Consider the following 20,471-nt stretch of genomic DNA (forward strand, 5'->3'; position numbering starts at 1 on the left):
CCAAATGTCTGGTGAAACAATCTCTTTAGGATTTTCACCGCGGAGGCATGGAAAAGACTATGGATCCATCAATATCCTAAACAGTATCTGATATAACCATTGTGGATAAAGGTACAAGTAGAATTAAGTAGTTGGAAAATTAAAATTTAGCGGAACAACATAATCTATTGTTTCTAGCAATGGCATTACATAACTATTTGTTTTCATATACACAGTTTATTTATTCCTTAATAATAGACTATTTGTTTTCGAATGGTCAGTTTTCTCTTACCAATATCCCAAAAACAAAATAACATAAAAGAGGTGTAAAAGCGAGTGTACAAGAGATTGCTATCTTACTCGGCATAGTTCTACATACACCAATTCCTAGAGGATATTAAGGAACTAATTGGTGCAAATTTTGTTTGAACATACAAACAAACAATACTAATACAAGGAAATAAGTAAATTCCTCATCTCCCTTGTGGATCAGACATTGTCAATTCATTGGAAATTGAATCCGGTTTATTTGAGGATGAGGATGATATGCTGAAAACACGTTTTCTCATTACAAAAGCTGGTTTCTTGGGAACTGGAACAATTATAGTTTCGCCACTAAGCATTAGGACTACATCTAACATAGTGGGGCGATCACTGGGATCTTCTTCCACACACAAAAGCCCAACATTAATGCACTCTATAACTTCAGATATCTCACGAGATTCAAGCAGTATTGGGTCCACAGAATCAAATACCTTGTTTTTACTCCACAATCTCCAAACCTGTAGGAATACCTTCAAAATATATTAGACTGTGAATTGGCTAAAATGTTGCATATAAATGGAGAAATTTATCTACTTACATAACCCAAGAGATTCAAGTCTTCCGAGGAATGGTAAAATCCCGTATTTCTCTTTCCAGTGAATATCTCGAGTAAAACAACTCCAAAACTAAATACATCTGACTTAAAGAATAGAGAATAGTCCATCCGATGCATACTCCGGAGACATATAACCACTTGATCAAGTAACTAGAAGTTAGGGTGTGTGTGTGTGTGTGTATATATACATAATATCATGTGTATATATACATAATACATATGCATAGCTTAATAGAAATTTGTCATTGTTGATATCATTTCACATGGCATAGAGGAGCCAACAACCGAAATGCTGATCTAGGCCAAAATCTGGAGATTGTACGTACAAGATCATTACAATCAGATAAGATATGAAATGTTTTAGTTTTTTCATGCTTTCAGTAGTCTCGGTGTAGTTATATCATTTTAATTGACACTTACTAGGTTCCTGTGACTTTATTGGTGCTTGCCTCTGTGCCTTTGCCCTCAACAATTCTTGCCGAACCGAAGTCTGAAATTTTGGGGTTCATCTCTTCGTCTAACAGAATGTTGCTTGTTTTCAAATCTCTATGAATTATTCTCAACCTTGAATCTTGATGAAGATAAAGAACCCCTCTTGCTATCCCCAAGATGATGTCAAATCGCTTCTTCCAGTTCAGTAACGTGCATAATTTTTTATCTAGTATTTTCAAAAAAAAAAAGATTATTATTAGTTGAAATAAAAATTGCAAATATAAATCATATCATTTTTCATGAACTAACCAAATATAAAGGCATCCAAACTTTTATTGGGCATCTTTTCATTCTCCTTCGTATGGTAACCCAAAAGGCGAACGAGGTTTCGGTGTTGAAGCTTTGCAATCAATACAATCTCATTTTGAAATTCGTTAATGCCTTGCAAAGAACAGCTTGACAACCTTTTCACTGCAATTTCTTGCCCTCCAGGAAACATTCCCTGCAAGATTTGTGAGCTAGAATCAATCCATAAGGAAGAACAAACTTTGTTGTAACAAACAATTATGGAGAGAACAATAGTTAAACCTTGTAAACAGGACCAAAGCCCCCACGTTAAAGTTTATGTATGTCTGAGAAATTCTTGGTAGCAGCTATTATACTTTCCCAACTGAAGAAAGGAACACCGATACCACTCTGGTTGTCTCCCTCCAACTTATCTGAGGAATTTTTGGTTTCAATTTGCAACACGTCATTGTACCTCAATGCCAACGATGATCCCTCAACTGCTTTCGTAGTCCCAGATTTATGCCTGTGACATATGCATATCACGACAGTGGCCAATAGAACCATAACAACAGCAACAGAACCCGCAACAGAATCGATTACAAGTAATTTACTTCTTTTATTGTTTGACAACTGAGATGCAGAGGCTGAAAGTCTAATGTGGGTCGTTCTTTTACTGCCATTATTTTCTGTGGGTAGTTTTAAATCCATTAGTTCCCCTTCCCAAACCAAGCATGCATTGTCTTCGTAAGAGTAAGCTGTACAAGAGCAATTACTCAAGCAGATGTTCACACTCTCCAGCACTCCCTGCCATCACTCTTTGTGAATTTGAAGGTAACCTAACAAGGTTATTCGCTAGAAACTTGTCTTTTCTGTCATTCGTACAGTTCAAAATGATCTCTCTCACACAGCCACCTGAATAATCCTTCAAACTCCAATCATTTTCTGACCTTTGCTTAAATCCGGGCAAACAATAACAGAAGTTCGATGAATTCTGATTGCAGGTACCAAATGCCCCACAATAAGCATACACATCACATTGCTGCATAGGTTGAAACCATAACAAATTTCACTTCTCTTTATACCACAATGTCAGCTTAATTTGCCCGGAAACATCCATCACATATCGAGATTTAGTGAAACGATTATTAAGAGAATATGTGTAGTAAATCTCGTTAACGTTGTCAACATAACTATGATTAAAAAAATTGTCCAGACTCATTCTGGTGATTGAACTGAAAAAATGCCCATTCCAAGCTCCACTAGTCCAAAACCATTTAGTCCCATTCCATCTTATACATTGTCTCCCATTTGGATCTAATTCATTGGTGAAAAGCCCAGGCGCAGGATCCTTAGAATTTTTCCATGAAGTGAGGATTTTCTCTTTTTTTTTTTTCCATGAAGCACCAAATTCTCATCTAAAATCTTAAGTTCTGCAGAGTTCATGTCTGAAATGGGTGTCTCCCTATTTGCTACCCAAACTATGGTCATTGGACTAATATTTTTGTACCAAATTCCAATATAATAACTGGAAGAAGTACCTGGTTTGAAGAATCCCAGTTCAAAAGTCCCACCAGAAGACACGATTGTCTTTTTCCAGAAAGAGATTGGTTTGCTCTGATGCTGTCTCCTCCTAGTGAAAGATTGATGTTAATATAGAAACATAGGAAAAACAACACAGAGAGAATGAAACAACAAGTGTTCTTTGGGATCATAGCTGCAGTAGATGTGTTTTTTTCAAGCGCATGCTATTTACGAGATGGAAAGTCATACTAGTCAAATCAAATGATTTTTAATCCATGAAGGTGTGGGGGTAGAGAGAGTTATGTCAAGTTTGGACTTAGGGAGACATGGGTAGTCCAAAAGGAATTGGGGTATTTGAGTCAGCTTGCTTTCGGAATAACAAATAAAATATGTATTCCATTAATCAATGGACCACAAGAATGTAAGCAGTGCCGGTCTTGTGAATTTTGGGGCTTGGGACAAAATTCATAAATTAGACCTAAAGTTGTTGAATGTTATAAATTAATTGGTCATTAATTTACAAACCAAAAAAATTAATTATGCAAGTGGTTTAATGTAATACCTAAATTTAGTTAAAAAAAAAAAATTTTGAAAAGTCAAATGTCATACTATTATATATATATATATAAAAGAGAAAGGAAGGAAAAAAAAAAGGGGAAGAAGAAGAAGAAAAAAATAGAAATTTTTTACTAATGTTTTAAGAATTAAGTGGTCTACATTATTAGGCTTGAATTCCTCAATTTTGAAAGGTAAGTAAGAAGTTACTTATTGTCAAGTTGTGTTTGATTTTATAGTTATTAGATTATTAGATTAAATTCAATTTTATTGAAGGAGTTAAGTGTAATAAACTATGAAATTGAGTAAAGTGAAAGAAAAACTAGTTTTAGTGATCAAAGAGACTGTAGAAATCGCTTAAATATGAAATGATTAAATTTGGGTATCGCCTATTTAATTATTGAAATTATTTAAAAATTATATTGTATTTCAGGCGACGATACGGACATCGAGACAGCTTAACATCGAGACAGTACGTCATTTCTACGAACTTTTGAAAATAAAATTGTTATCGAATATGAAATATTTTAACTAATGAAAAGTTTAAGGATAAGAATGACATGAAAAACTGTTAGCAACATAAGTACTTCCAAAGTCAAGTTCTGTGAAATTTCATTTTTAATAGCTTTAGTGCCTTCTAAATTAAATCGAGGATCTGTTATCAAGGCTAAAATAAATAAAGTGGGCAACATTTCCCAATATTTTTGGAATTTTACCTCCATAGAAAATATTATATCAACGAAAAGTGTGTGAACTCTTATATTTATAAAATATTTTAGCAATGTAGAAAAAATATTGTAAAACAAAACAAGAAGCAGAATAGTAAACACTGCTGCACGCATGTTGCATCATAAAAGGTCTTCACAAAGTTCTTAACACAAAATGCAAATTTCCAATCTTAATCTTCTAAATTATGGTGGGAGCCATAAATTTGCCTATCATTATAATACATTTATATAACTTTATCATAATTTTGACATGAATGAAATATATGGTACATAGAGTTTTATTAATGATTAAATCAGTGACAAATGTTCTCTCTGATAAGCCATGCTCTGCACACATTATTAAATGCTTGTTTACGAGATGATGATATAGTAATAAATATTATTGTTTGCCTAAAAAAATAAACTATTAAATTGAATTGGATCTTTATAAAAAAAAAAAAAAAATTAACATTTTGAAATTAATTAGAACATCTCTAAGAGACATTAGATGTTATGTGATATGACTCCCATCAACCACCAAGTGTGGCAGGCAATAAATGCTCACTCTTTCGTAGACGTTTGAGGCTTGGCTCATACAAACAAGCTTCTAATCAAGTCGGCTCGAGATTTTTTTCCAGTCGAGCCACAACCATCCAAGCCGACAAGCTCATATATCACCATTAATTTTAATACTAAAAAAGACAAAAACCATTGAAAGAAAAAGAAAATTACAAGAAAGAGGAAAAGATAACAGATTGAGATATGGATATGGGCTGGACTAGGCAGTGCTACCTCTATCCGTCTCAAATTCTAGTAAAAGTGGTATGTTAACAAATTTCTTTCTCGAATAGCTCATAGCATTTGCTGCAAACTTATAAAACTTTGAGTTGGCAATTGGAAAAGAGAGTACAAGTAGTTCACGCTTGTTACCAGAACATTTTCCTCGTCATGTTTTTTTCTCACAATAAAATAAGAATAATTTAATTTGAGTCAAATTCTAACAGCATGCAATCTTGTCTCACTTGGCCAACCTTCAGCCAAATGTTGGTGAAACAAGATAACAAACTACGTATATCTACAGGATTTTCACCGAGGAAGCGTGGACAAGACTATCGATTCTTCAATATCCTATTCAATATCTGATGTAACCATTGTGAATAAATGTACAATTTCAGTAGTTGGAAAGAGGTGTACAAGAGATTGCTACCAAAACAAATAGTTTTTTTGAACTGTTTAGAACCATTTTGTCAGAAAGGGAATTATTTGCACAAGATTACATATACTTTGCTAAACATTTCACAAAAAATTTGGATCAAATTCAACTTAATTTCATGTACAGTTCTTCGTAGGAAAATAAAATGTCTAAAGAGCAACCGATTGTCTTTGCTCACTCTGGTCATAGATGGTATGATATAAAACCCAGACGAAGGTCCTAAGTATTCTATTTCAATCAACTATAAAAATTTGAAGGAAAGGCAAAATAGGATATTGCTAATTTCATTCTATATGAATCTTAATTACAGCATTAAAAAGATAAAAACGTCAAGAAACCAAATCACAAAAAAGTCATAACTAAAAGCAAATATTGCAGTCTCAGAAACTTAAAAGCACAAAGATTTATTAAATCCTCAAATTTGTTCTCAAAGAGCTCCCAGAGATCCCTGAATGCGGCTTCTGCCAATAGACGTGGAGACTGAAAATACTGCAATCTCATCAATTGTTTCCCACACACAGTGAAACAGACGGAACAGCTACAGAAATAACCTCAGTACTCTTGGTTCCCAGGATTATGGTACAAGTTGAAAGGTGCTTGAAATCTCCAACCCAGGCCCAAACACAGTTCATAGTTGTCAAGTTAGTATTCACAAACTTTAAGCTTCATCCTTAAATCTAATTGACCATCTCAAGTAGGCTACTTTGGACTCATTTCAATGTCGAAATTACATTTAATCCGACTTTCAGCATAAACCAGTCACATCAAGTATACAGTTTTTCCTCATCTTGATAAGATTTAGACAATACACATATTTTAATCCTTCAAAAAGTTTATCGATGTGCTATTTTTGAAAATTCAGCTACAAATTCATATCTTATTAATCTACCAACAAATTTTGACAAACAAGATTAAAGAAATATATCATAATTCAGTCATGAGCGCCAAATTTTTAAGCAATGATCAGGATTATTTGTTTTATTATGGAAAAATAAGTAAAGAACATATCATGCGCAATCCTTAATATTTATTAATGTGCTATTCCATAGATCCCATCTAGAATTTTCCTGTTATCCTTTATTTTAATCTACCTACCAATTTTGACAAACAAGAATGAAGCAAATATAACCTAATTCTGTCAAGTGCACAAATTTTACGAACAATGATCAATACATTTTGTATTTTGTTATGGAAAAAGGTAATACCATGTCCAATCCTTAATAATCAATTGTAGTTTAGGTCAAGCACACGAAGTCTTGAAGATTTCCATTACAAGAAAAAAGACCTTTTGCAACATGCAAAAGACAACATTCACCAATTGCATGTTGCTAAAAGGGGGTCTATCGCAACATTCAACAAGTGTATATTGCTATTGGTTGACTAAATTGAGTTTTGACAACGTTTTTATAAGGAATGTTGCTAAAATGCCCTTTTGCAACGTTCGCAGTCTGTTGTTGTTCAATTTCTTTTTGCAACGTGCAATGCGCATTGCTTTTGATGTTTTAGCAACATGCAGTACGTATTGCCATAATTCAGTTTTAGCATCACGCATTAGATGTTTCAACGACGTGCTCTTGAACATTGCCAGTGCCATAAAACATTTTAACAATGTGCATATGAATATTGCCATTAATCTTTTTCGCAACGTTCATTGTATGTTGTCGTTAAGTATTTTAACAAGGCTCTTTGAACGTTGCCATTAATCTTTTAGCAACGTTGCTGCTATTTGGATCCGATCTAAATCACTTAATTTGAACCGACTCAAATTAAAAACCTAATTTCAGGTCAAATAGAAAGAAAGGCAAGCCATTGAAGATGCCGCTTTACTCCTCCACTGCCCCACCTGTAAGACAAGCAAATTTGTACAGCGAGTTGCCTTTCCGGTTCCATCTCTCCCCACCGTTTCATGCACGCCATCTTCAAATACATGACCCCCCCCACCGCTATTCATATTGACATTATTATGACATGAATAAGTTCTCTTTCATACAAAATGTACTGCTCTTCTTCTTCCGGCATTGCACCATTTTACTCAACAATTTTTGAAATACAATAAAGTAACAATCCCATTATTTAATGCTCCTTTTTTTGGGTTTCTGTAGGGACCCAGGGGTTTAGTTCATATCATTGTAATACATTAGTTTAATTAAAGAAAAGTAAAAAAAAAAAAAAAGAACTAAAAACAAAAAAAAATAATGAGGCGGTGGATTGATTTACATCAATCCACCCAAGTTGAAAACCTATCCAATTACACACACTAATAAACACAAGAGAAGCCGAGACAAAAAGAAAGAGAAAAAGAGACAGAGAAGAGAGAAAAAAAAAAGGGAAGAAGAAGAAAAAATAGAAAATTTTTGCCAACGTGTTAGGAATTAAGTGGTCTACATTATTAGGCTTGAATTCCTCAATTTTGAAACGTAAGTAAAAAGTTACTTATCGTTAAGTTATATTTGATTTTATAGTTGTTATATTGTTAGACTAAATTCAATTTTATTGAAAGAGTTAAGTATAATAAACTATGAAATTGAGTAAGATGAAAGAAAAACTAGTTTTAGTGATTAAAGAGACTTTAGAAATCGCTCAAATGTGAAATGATTAAGTTTGGGTATCGCCTATTTAATTATTGAAATTATTTAAAAATTATATTGTATTTCAGGCGACGATACGGACATCGAGACAGCTTATCAACCGGATTGATTTTGCAAACATTGTACTGTGAGTGGAAAAATATAAATATTTTTAAAATATTTACGAATTAAGTATATTATCAAAATATGTGCAATTATGTGTTCTAATTACACGGTTATTATGGAAATCTCTTTTAGTATGATACATGTGAAATCTCAAAGATTATTTATGGCACATTTGTGACTTACTATATAAGACATGTGATATTGAGATTTGTTTGGTATGTGAGACATGCAATATTGAGATCGGCCAGAAAAGTACCCATGATTATATACTTCTTCTAATTCATAGAGGGGCCTTGGCCGTGTTCTATCCTACACAGAGGGTTTTGACCTGACATTGGTCTTGATCGTGTACATATAGTTCACAGAGGGGCCTTGACCGTGTTCTAGAATTGATTATGAGAGGTCTTTGAGACAGACTTTTGTTTACGGAGGGGCCAAAGGCCCGTGGCAAAAGTTCTTAGTTTGAGGGGTGGACTATATATTTTTGTCAGAGGGTACATTTTTGGTGGATTTTTCAGTACGTTTGATGTGATGAGATTATAGTATGGTTATCAGCTGATGTCTATATCATGATTTTGAGATGATATTTTATAACCTTAGGTGAATATTTCACTTTTGGTTATAATTACATGATGTTATCTTGTGAATTATTAAATGATATGAACTCCATTTTCGATAGAAATGTAAAATTGAAAAAGTATAATTATTTTCGAACTGCTCCACTCACTGAGTTATCAACTCATATATTTTCCCACAATTTTTCCTACAAGTGGAAATTGATTCTTTTTAACTGGAAGAGCCTAATGATTTCAGAATGAGAGTCACACGACATGCTGAGTGTTATAACTCATTTGATGAAGCACGAAGTAAATATTTTGGGTCCATCGCATTATATTTTATATAAGCATTTGATTTTGTTGCATTTTTTTTTGAAATAACTCATAGTCAGCCTTGGTGATAGATTTTACATCTAGTCAACGTCTATCATCGGCGCACGTCACGTTTCGGGTCCACTAGGGTGACTCGGGACGGGTCGTGTCAAAATGGTATTAGAGCATGATTTATAAAGTTTTGAAAGTCTTCATAGTTCAAACATTGACATATCATGCATCATTCAGTGTGTATGGTCACATGTCGTGGTGGTAGAAATCACAGGCTCTCAAACTCGAATATATGGAGCTGAAAATGATTGAAAAGTATCTTTATCAGATCCAAAGATGACTAGTATGTAAGTATGATACTTGCAATGATCCGATGGTTGGAAATGTTATTAGTTGGGTTGGAATTATGGTGTATGTAACATATTAAGAGTTGAATAGATCATGGTATATAGGAAAAATTTTACCTATAGCTTGCACGATAAATACAAGGAAATGATATGATGTGTGATTGGTGACAATCAGTGAGGAATTTTAATTATTTTTGAAGCCACATGGTCTCTAGTGTTATCAAAATTTTGTGGTAATTCTGACTACTTATATGGGATGATAATAGAAATCATAATCATGTAAATTTATGTTATATGATAAGAGATTGTCGAAGACAAAATGATGATTTGTTGATTGATAGATTGTGTATTTTAGGCATCGAGGAAATTAACAGTAATTTCAATTATTTTGATTATTTATGAGTGGTTTGATTACAAGGAATGTGAGAATAATAGAGATAAACTTCATAATGATTACCTATTATTGGGTGATTTGTTGCTTTAAAAATAGAATTAAATGGATATGTGCATTTAGGTATGTTTATGTGAATCGAGAAATAAAAACGGGTAGAGAATGGTAAAGTTGGAATTTATTGAGATTGGAAAATGAACATGTCCAATTTTGGTGGTACATTGATATGTGGAAGGTTATTATTCTATGATTTTAAGGAAAATTGATATAATTAAATGTTTTAAGTCATACGATATGATGATAAATGCCAATGTTACATGATCATAACATGATATGGTGAATAGCATGTAAATGAATATAATGGTTGCCTTATAGCAAATACGCTGATGATAGATTTGGATTATTAAGTTAATTAATTTTTTTAAGGCCATTTGTTGGATTTTTATGTCATATTCCATACAATTTGGAAGCGTTGAGTTAGATTTTGAAGTTAAGATGAATTTAATGAATTTTTAGTGATGTAATTTTTGGGTGATTTTCAATTGTATTTTTGGATTTCACATATAAGTATTCCATTTTTATTGAGATCTATTTGCTATGGAATATACGGATGATATGTCGAATAGTTTGAAGCTTAGGGTGATCATTGAATGTAAATTTTATTCAATTGTGGGACAGTATCTTTGGGTTATAATCTTAATTAAAGGTTTTTATCTGATATACAAGAAGGATTATGCATTGACGATAGATCAATGACCTATTTATGGAATAAGAGTATAGATTTTCATGGATTAAATGTTATTATTGTCCATTCATAGAAAGAAAGAACGAAATTTGTATGTGTATAGAAATGTCAAAAGTTTTGCTATCAGGAAATATTGAGAAAATACTTGCTCTTATATCTAAAGATGATAAGTGATTGATTCACGATCATGATTTGTGTTATGGTGTAGAAAATGTTCTCTATGCGGAATGATAAGATATGGATTATGTTGTAAATTGATAAAAAGACATGATTAAAACATGATTTGGAGTTGGTTATATTGCGATTATGTCATCACATTGAGAAATATCAATGCTTATTAATCTTTAGAGTTTTAAGGTATATTCTATTCGAAAAGGTGGAAATGGAAATTGTGTATATATTATCATTGGGTGATATAGAATTAAAGGAAAAGAACACCATATTGAGCTATCTTAGTTGTTTTATTAGGGATAACTAGAATTTTGGAAAATCATGAACAATTGAATTTTTGGAGATATTGTCAATTTAGAATGGAGATAGTTACCATCTAATATTTTTGTTTGGTGATTCCAAATACACGGAATGGAGACAAAATAGTATTTAAAATCATTGTGGATAGATTGATAAAGGTTACAAGATTTTTTTTAAATGATATAGTCAGTTCATATGATAGACTTATGAAATTATATATAGACAATATTGTTAATTACATGGTGGAATTGGAGTATTTATCTTTAGTTAGTTATAAGAAGTTATGTGATTAAATTACATTGTGCATCTTCTTTTAATGGAATGTGAGACACTATGAAGATAAGTTCAAAAGAGAGGCTATAAACTATGATTGGTTGATTATAGGAGACTTTGGATAATTATTTATTCTCATGAAATTGACATTTAAAACCAAGACACAAGTGATGATACTTGAGGTTATATATATAATATTGAAATATTCCAAGGACGTTTGACGAAATGGGCAAAAGAATGTTGTTCGATCTTAATATGTAACCATTGTTATAGAAAAAGAATGTGATTCGAGAATGGTTTAAATTAGGACATAAGGTGAAGATTTGGAGAACATGAAAGTAGTATTTTAAACTTCAAATTAGAAAAATAATTGACATGAAAAGTAATATTTTAAACTTCAAATTAGAAAAATAATTGAGTTTTCCTAAGGTTTTGGGACCAAAAAGAGAGAGAGAGAGAGAGAGAGAGAGAGCAGATGAGGATATCATATATTTGTTTAGGAACTTATTAAAAGTATGATAAGAAAGATTAAATTTTGGGACTAAAAGTTCGTTGGAGAAATCATGCTGGAGAAGAAGTGACATGGAAGAGTGAAGAGAAGACGCGTTCTCAGTATCCACGACTTTTTCGCACTTAGTTAATTGAATTTCGAGAACGAAATTCTTTTAATGGGGTGAGTTTTGTAATACATTAGTTTAATTAAAGAAAAGTAAAAAAAAAAAAAAAAAAAAAAAAAAAAAAAAAAAAAAAAAAAAAAAAAAGAACTAACAACAAAAAAAATAAAATAATGAGGCGGTGGATTGATTTCCACCCAAGTTGAAAACCTATCCAATTACACACACTAATACACACAAGAAAAGCCGAGACAGAAAGAAAGAGAAAAATAGACAGAGAAGAGAGAAGAGAAAGAAAAAAAAAGGGAAGAAGAAGAAGAAAAAAATAGAAAATTTTTGCCAACGTGTTAGGAATTAAGTGGTCTACATTATTAAGCTTGAATTCTTCAATTTTGAAAGGTAAGTAAAAAGTTACTTATCGTTAAGTTATGTTTGATTTTATAGTTGTTATATTGTTAGACTAAATTCAATTTATTGAAAGAGTTAAGTATAATAAACTATGAAATTGAGTAAGATGAAAGAAAAACTAGTTTTAGTGATTAAAGAAACTTTAGAAATCGCTCAAACGTGAAATGATAAAGTTTGGGTATCACCTATTTAATTATTGAAATTATTTAAAAATTATATTGTATTTCAGGCGACGATACGGACATCGAGACAGCTTATCAACCGGATTGATTTTGCAAACATTGTACTGTGAGTGGAAAAATATAAATATTTTTAAAATATTTACGAATTAAGTATATTATCAAAATATGTGCAATTATGTGTTCTAATTACACGGTTATTATGGAAATCTCTTTTAGTATGATACATGTGAAATCTCAAAGATTATTTATGGCACATTTGTGACTTACTATATAAGACATGTGATATTGAGATTTGTTTGGTATGTGAGACATGCAATATTGAGATCGGCCAGAAAAGTACCCATGATTATATACTTCTTCTAGTTCACAGAGGGGCCTTAAACGTGTTCTATCCTACACGAAGGGTTTTGACCTGACATTGGTCTTGATCGTATACATATAGTTCACAGAGGGGCCTTGGTTGTGTTCTAGAATTGATTATGAGAGGTCTTTGAGACCGACTTTTGTTTACGGAGGGGCCAAAGGCCCGTGGCGAAAATTCTTAACCCGAGGGGCGGATTATATATTTCAGTTAGAGGGTATATTTTTGGTGGATTTTTCAGTACGTTTGATGTGATGAGATTATAGTAAAGTTATCAGCTGATGTCTATATCATGATTTTGAGAATATATTTTATAACCTTGTGTGAATATTTCACTTTTGGTTATAATTACATGATGTTATCTTGTAAATTATTAAATGATATGAACTCCATTTTCGATAGAAATGTAAAATTGAAAAAGTATAATTATTTTCGAACTGCTCCACTCACTGAGTTATCAACTCATATATTTTCCCACAATTTTTCCTACAGGTGGAAATTGATTCTTTTTAACTGGAAGAGCCTAATGATTTCAGAATGAGAGTCACACGACATGTTGAGTGTTATAACTCATTTGATGAAGCACGAAGTAAATATTTTGGGCCCATCGCATTATATTTTATATAAGCATTTGATTTTGTTGCATTTTTTTTTGAAATAACTCATAGTCAGCCTTGGTGATAGATTTTACATCTAGTCAGCGTCTATCATCGGCGCATGTCACGTTTCGAGTCCACCAGGGTGACTCGGGACGGGTCGTGTCATTCTGTGTGTTTGATTTGTGTTTTGGTGTGAGCATTTTTCTAGAATCAATGGATTTTATTGTTTAATTTGTGGAAGAATATTAGTAATTTGGAATCTAGTCGACTTAGTGTTCTTGAGGGTTGTATTTTCTATACTGATTATTAATTTGTGTTTTATTCTGTATCTTCACCTTTTTTTTTCCTGTTGAATTGTGCTTGATGACCAAGAATACTGGTGAAAGGAAATATTGGAGCACAGTGCTATAAGTTGAACCCGTTGTTTGTTGATTAATAATTGTAACTGTGATTGTCGAGCAACTTAAACGTTAACTATGGAAATCAATGGGCAGTGCAGGAGGAGTTAGAAGTTTTATTGAATAAATCTGGTCACCTAAGGACGCTTTCTTGTATGCTCGTAAGGGAATGAGTGCTAAAGCTCTGGGTATTTGGCACATACTTGCAAGAAATTATTTTGGATGTTAGAAATCCAATTCTAACTGGGTTTTGGCTTAGGCTCCCTGGATTGAACGATATTTGGATCGATTTCAGGTACAAAAAATTGGGACAATTTTGCTATAAATGTAGTAGGATTGGGAACCATTATTTCAGTTGCAAGTTTTCTGCTGGAAAAGCTAAGTTTGGACCATGGTTAAGGGCTCTTCCATGGTATGAAGCAAATGCTTCACTAATTCAATACTCATCAAGTTTGGGAGTATGCATTCTGCTGCTATTTTCTTTATTTTTAATGCTATGACAGTAGTTCCGTTTCTTTGTTTTTGTTGCTTTCCTATCATATTTACTACTGTTATGCAACCTGGTTGTTTGTGGAACCCAATAAAATGGTAGTAAAAGTGGGACGAAAATTGCTGGTTGAATTAAGAACCGGTTCAACAAGTTTACCAGTTGATCATTTGACCATTCATCCTTTTTCTTTTCCCCGTCGAGACTGAATTTTAACTATACTCCTACAGGTTACACCAACAAAGTAATCCTTGTTCATAATAAATTGTGGATCCTCTATGTAAATCCTTTTGTGTCACTCTCTTCGACATTTACTACAATCTTGGAAAAGTAAATAGCTTTCTGTCAGATATTGTTTAGTTGAATTGCCAATTCCAACACTAAGCTCATAAATGTGCAATTTTTTATTTTTTGTCGAACAAATCTTTCTCGTAATGGAAGCTGGGACTACACTTGAAAGAGAGGAGGAATCTGGGACAATACTTGAAATCGAAGATGACAAAGATGAAGAAATTCCAGCAAGGTACATTTATTTCTTGATACTATTTCGATTCTCCAGGCACTTGTTCATTAAATAGTGCATTGAATTTATAAACTGAGCCTGCTAAATCTTTGATCAAGTCATGCTTGTTTATTGCAATGATAGAGTAAAGTTATTGCTGCAATTGATCTCCAAAAAGTGAAAATTCTTCAAAGGTATAGCCGGGTAATTTTTGCAGTGTAGTACGTGCTCAATAATTTTTTTGAATGTTGCTATTGGGTATTACTAACTTCTAAGAAGGGGTGGATGCTACAATAGAAGGAAAGAAAAAGTTTATGATATTCCGAGCGCATAGTGCTTCCTATAAGACTTTTCTTTATATTTTTAATTTCAGGTGTCTTAATAACAATTATGGTATGTGTTGCTCATTTTTATTACTCTTTTTTAAAGCAATCTGTAATATCAATCTTTAAAGGGATAATACCATAAGTTCGACCTTATTTATGTCCCAATTGCTCTTCAGCTTCTTATCACTTGTGGGAAAACACCACCTCATGGCTAAACTTGCTCTCTCTAAAATTTCATGTTTTGATTTGCAGGTCTTTCTTGTAGCTAGATAATTGTACGATGAATTGAAAGTGAGATGAAAGGATGTCGAATATTCAATTGATTCCATTTCCTTGTGTTCTTCATCCCTCAATCCCTTTCTTGATTGGAGTAGTCATTGTTTGCTTTTGTTAAATACCAATTTATTCTCGAAATTGTTAAATTTATGTGTATATTTTATTTTATTATAAACATAGAATCTTTGTTTTCATTTGAGTAATTAGATTCTGCGTAGGTTGTGTGTATATTTTGGCATCAATATACTCCTAGACAAGTCTACTTTAACTTAATTTATTACTCTTTTTATTGCATAAATAGATTTAACGACTAATGTAAAATGATTTTTATATATGTAAAGTAATATATAAAAATATAATAATGTATGCAGTAATTTTTTTTAAAAAAATATAGAAAATGACAACGTGTAATGAATGTTGCTAAAATATCAATGGCAACATGCAGAGAATGTTGTTAAAATGTCAATGACTACGTGCAATGAATGTTGCTAAAACATCAACGGCAACATGCAATGAATGTTACTAAAAAGTCAATGGCAATGCACATGGAACGTTGCTAAAACTATCAACGGCAACGTGCAATGAATGTTGTGAAAACATCAACGGCAATGCACGCTGAACGTTGCTAAAAAGTCAATGGTAACGCACAATGAACGTTGTAGCATCGAAAGACTCTACGGCAACATTGCACCCCACAACAAGCGCTGAACGTTGCAAAAGGTTTTTGACAATGTTTTTGATCGTGCAAAAGACAATTTTTGGTGTAGTGCTCGTAGTTCTTCAATGGTGGAAATATTGCTTTCCGAAAATTTCAAAACGTGGAGCCCCCCAGAAAGGGCATCGGCATTAATCCTCATTGGGAATTAACGGGGCAAGAAAAGTAGTTGAAAACACAAATCATCACCAAAACATTAGCACAACAAGGTAAAGAAATAGAATTTTAAGGACGGAAGAGGAAACGATATAGATGCACACCTATGGCATTTCAAGATAAATTAAGTGCTTTGAGGCTAACAAAAAGCACTAAGAAATGGTATCACAACAAACACAAGATTAGTTAGCTGAGCTGTTGTGGTTGTGGCATTCGTAGAAGAGATGTATCTTTTTACAACTTCCCATCTAGGGTTGGCCTTGCCATCTAACTTTGTAGCAGCTGGACCTTCTAAGATAGTGTCGAAATCCTTTAACTCAGGATCATTTGATATAGAAAATTCATTTGTCTCTTCCAAAGGGCTTCAGTACTGAATATCCATGACCTATTCTTCAATTCGTTTCAGTTTATAATCCTTGTTTGGTAATTCCACCCCCTAGCAAGATGAAGATTCTGCTTTAATAGTTTTCTCCATATTGAACCCATCAACCATAGGAATTATCTGTTACGCCTCGTATTCGAAGCGATCAGAGGAGACCACGTTGAGGCACTACATGCAAACACCTGGCAGTCAACCAAATCAAAGAAAATGAACAAGCTGCTCTTTGGCCAAGGCAAATCTTTGCCAAAGCACTTCCTTCTAAAGCCAAACCTCTTCACATTCGAAGATCTCCCTCTTAAAACCAAATCGCTCGTTGCCTTTAAAGTACATCCAAGGTGTATTTTTAGGAATGATTGATGTAATGTTTGCATTAATGATTGTCAGAAGTGTCAGCATAGATGTAGAGTGGCTGATCCTTTGTCAGTGTAATTAATGTATGGCAGAGAGTAATCTGAGGCTTCGATCGCTGGGATGAGGCCACGTGCTTCTAATCCATTGGTGACCACGTCAGCCTTAGCTCTATAAATAGTAGCTCTTGTAACATGTAAAGGGATTAGAAAAAAAAGATATACATAAGTTTTGTACATTTGATACCATATTAAACCTTTTACATTACTTATTTGACATGAATCTGGTCGAGTTTAGATCAATGCTACATTGGCAAAAATGTGTATGATTGTTTATTAGTTTACAATCATCTAATCTTAGTCAGCATCCAAACATTTTTGTCTCGCATCATAAAGCATATCCCACGTCCATTATCATTGTTCAATTTCGACCGTGTCTCTGATCAAAACATGCTGAAATTTACTTGCATGGACGTGAGTGGGCCCGACATCTATTGTCCATGTGACCATTGTGAAAAATGGATCAACAGATTGATGTCACCTATGAATATCCATACATTTAATCATGAGAGCCCGAAGGAGAAAGATAGCAATCTTCATGTGAATAAATCACATACCTATTGGGTTTTTGATACCTAATAATCCCGGGGGATGATGTTAAACAGTGTCAGATAGTCGGATTAGATTTCATAGGCTTCGGCCGATGATTGAAATATTTATTAACACACTCGATTAATTGGTTCAACCCGAAAAACAACTTGAGGGATTTGAAGCAACTTAATATAGTTAATGTTGCTCACGGCCCATTTACGTCTTGGATGGCTCAATTTGTGTTCCGCCCCCTTTAACCATTAGTTGGTCCATGAGCCCACTATATTATTACACCCTAAAACTATATATTGACCTCATTTGTTGAATCAACCATGTGTGTGTACAATTGAAAAGAGGTAGTCGACATTTTTCTCTAGTTTTCTCTCTTGAGCCTTTAAATTGAATCTATCTTCCTCTATTCTTGGTGATTCATTGTAGCCACCATATTGTGTTCTTTGTGAACACATTGAGTTCAGCAACCGAAGTAAGAATCGTTGTTTGGGTTGGAGCCATTGTTGGGTGTGTTTAATAAGGTTGAGATTGGTTCAACTGAGCCCGGAAAATCCACCATCGGAGGTCGATTATTCAACAATACCTTTGAAGAAAATGAGGTATTTTCGAAGAAAGAATCACCAAATATTCTTAAGTCAAAGTGACTCTCAACAATGCCCTAGAAATTCTTTGAACAAAGGAAAATTATGGTGCCAAGAAATCAAGTTATATAGAAATACTACCATGAGTTCCTCCAATCAAGAATCAGCACCTCAGAAAGCAAGAGAACACCCTAAAAAAGAATAACTCTTGCATGTGGCTCCAGCAACTCGACACTGATTTCACCAGCCGCATAGGCGAAAAGGATCAAGAGGTAAGTCAAGGATAGTTGCTAGACTCTCCAGGGAGGTGGCCACTATGGCTACAAATATGAGGAATATAACACAGCAAAACATGGCCATGCATGAGCTACTGAGGAGCATGATAGTCATGGAGGATACCAAGCATGATATGCACCTCAATGAAATGCCTTTCACGATCCCTCACAAGGAAATTAGTATCAAGGTGAAGATAAGCTCCAAAGGTAAATAGATGGATATCAACAATATGCTAGGAAAGAAGCCCTTCATAAAAGGGATGTGGGGTTCATATGTCCACAAGTTATGCTACTGTTTAACCTTATGAGGTCCCATTCAACTTCTCACTGAGCTATGATCCGAAGACCTACCTCGCAGGTCAATTAGCATCTTCGATAGGTTGAGCCCAGAGTAACATAGAAATAGGCAAGCTCGACCCCCTTTATGCCTAGAAATAGGCAGCAGAGGTCGTTACAATTCAAAAGACAAAAAGAACCGCATGCTTTCAAATCCTTCGCCTATAAATAGGATTGAAAGGAAGACAAAATAGGTAAGAAATCAAGCAGAGCCATCTTAACCACCTTAGAAAACATAAGTAAGAGAAGACAATGACTCTAATGGGCCGCAGAGATCCTGCGATCTTGATGATAATGATGATAACCTACAATTTTCACAAGGGATTAGGATCACACCTATCCTGAACCACTTTACACTTTCCAAAATACCCAAGTATAGTGAAAGAGGCAATCTTGCGAAGCACCTGAATAGCTTCAAAATCCACATGAGCTTAAGAGAAGCTATCCCGTCATGAAGTGTAGAGCCTTCCATCTAACCCTAACTAGAGTAGCTGAGGTATGGTACACCAACCTCCTAGAGGGAAGCATCTAAAACTGGCCAGATTTTAAGAAGGCTTTCATTAAACGCTTTGCTACAAGTAAACAAGATGAATGACGAATATAGTGCCTCTAGGATATAAGGCAGTAACAAAGGAAGTCATTAAAAAAAATTCCTATCTTATTTTACTGACGAGATGACCTACTGCGTGCAAGTCGTAGACAATGAGATACTAACAGCCCTAAGGGAAAGATTGGATATGAATTCTCTCTTCTGGAGAGATATACAAAACAAGGACCTCACAAGTTATGATGCCCTGCTAAAAATGATAACGTGAGATATGATTAATGAAAATTTGAGAGATCATCGGAATAGGGCAAACCAAGGAATTTCACCTCCATAAATGGAAAAAAGAAGAGGCCCCATCTCCTACTTGATGGACCACCAGATCGGACATTCAACCTCCCTCAACCAAGGATAAGCATTAGCTATAGCAACATTAAAGGCGATTCTACTTTGGCTTACGAGGAGGTGACGACCAGTGCAAAAATGTACTAAGGGAGGCCTTACCAACATTCTCCCAAGTGAAGAGAGGCATAGGGCCAGGTGCTGAACCTAGAAATAGGGACAAAGCACCCTCTACTACACATACTACCACTCATATAGCTATAGGAATGCTGGCTGTAGAGATATTATAAAGCACCCTAGCAATCAAAGAAAAAACAAGCATCTACAAAGAGACCTAGGCAAGGTCGACAACCTAGGAGCCCAACAGGGAAGGTGCCTTATGAAGGGATGATAGTGATGGTGAAAGGCTTAGAAAGATCCAAAGAAATAGGAAAAACTCCCCAACTAACACTAGTTGCGAGCCCATCAAAGATATCAACATTATTTTCTGGAGGACCGTATGTCAGGGGAGAATCCAGAAACACTCAAAAGAACTACTCCAAGGACCCCCAATGGCTAGCTTTGTAGTTAGTAGCAGCCGACCTTCCACTATGAACAGAGTTCAGCCCATTATGTTTACTCAATAAGATACCGTAGGAGTGCATTATCCATACTGTGACAC

At 34.0% G+C, this 20,471-nt stretch overlaps 1 pseudogene; it reads right to left on the reverse strand.

Moving 5' to 3' along the window:
- Positions 1–263: 263 nt before the first annotated feature.
- Positions 264–3,401, reverse strand: LOC111374110 (annotated as a pseudogene).
- Positions 3,402–20,471: the final 17,070 nt, after the last annotated feature.

The sequence above is a fragment of the Olea europaea genome, unplaced genomic scaffold, assembly GCF_002742605.1.
Source record: "Olea europaea var. sylvestris unplaced genomic scaffold, O_europaea_v1 scaffold1203, whole genome shotgun sequence".
NCBI lineage: Eukaryota > Viridiplantae > Streptophyta > Magnoliopsida > Lamiales > Oleaceae > Olea > Olea europaea.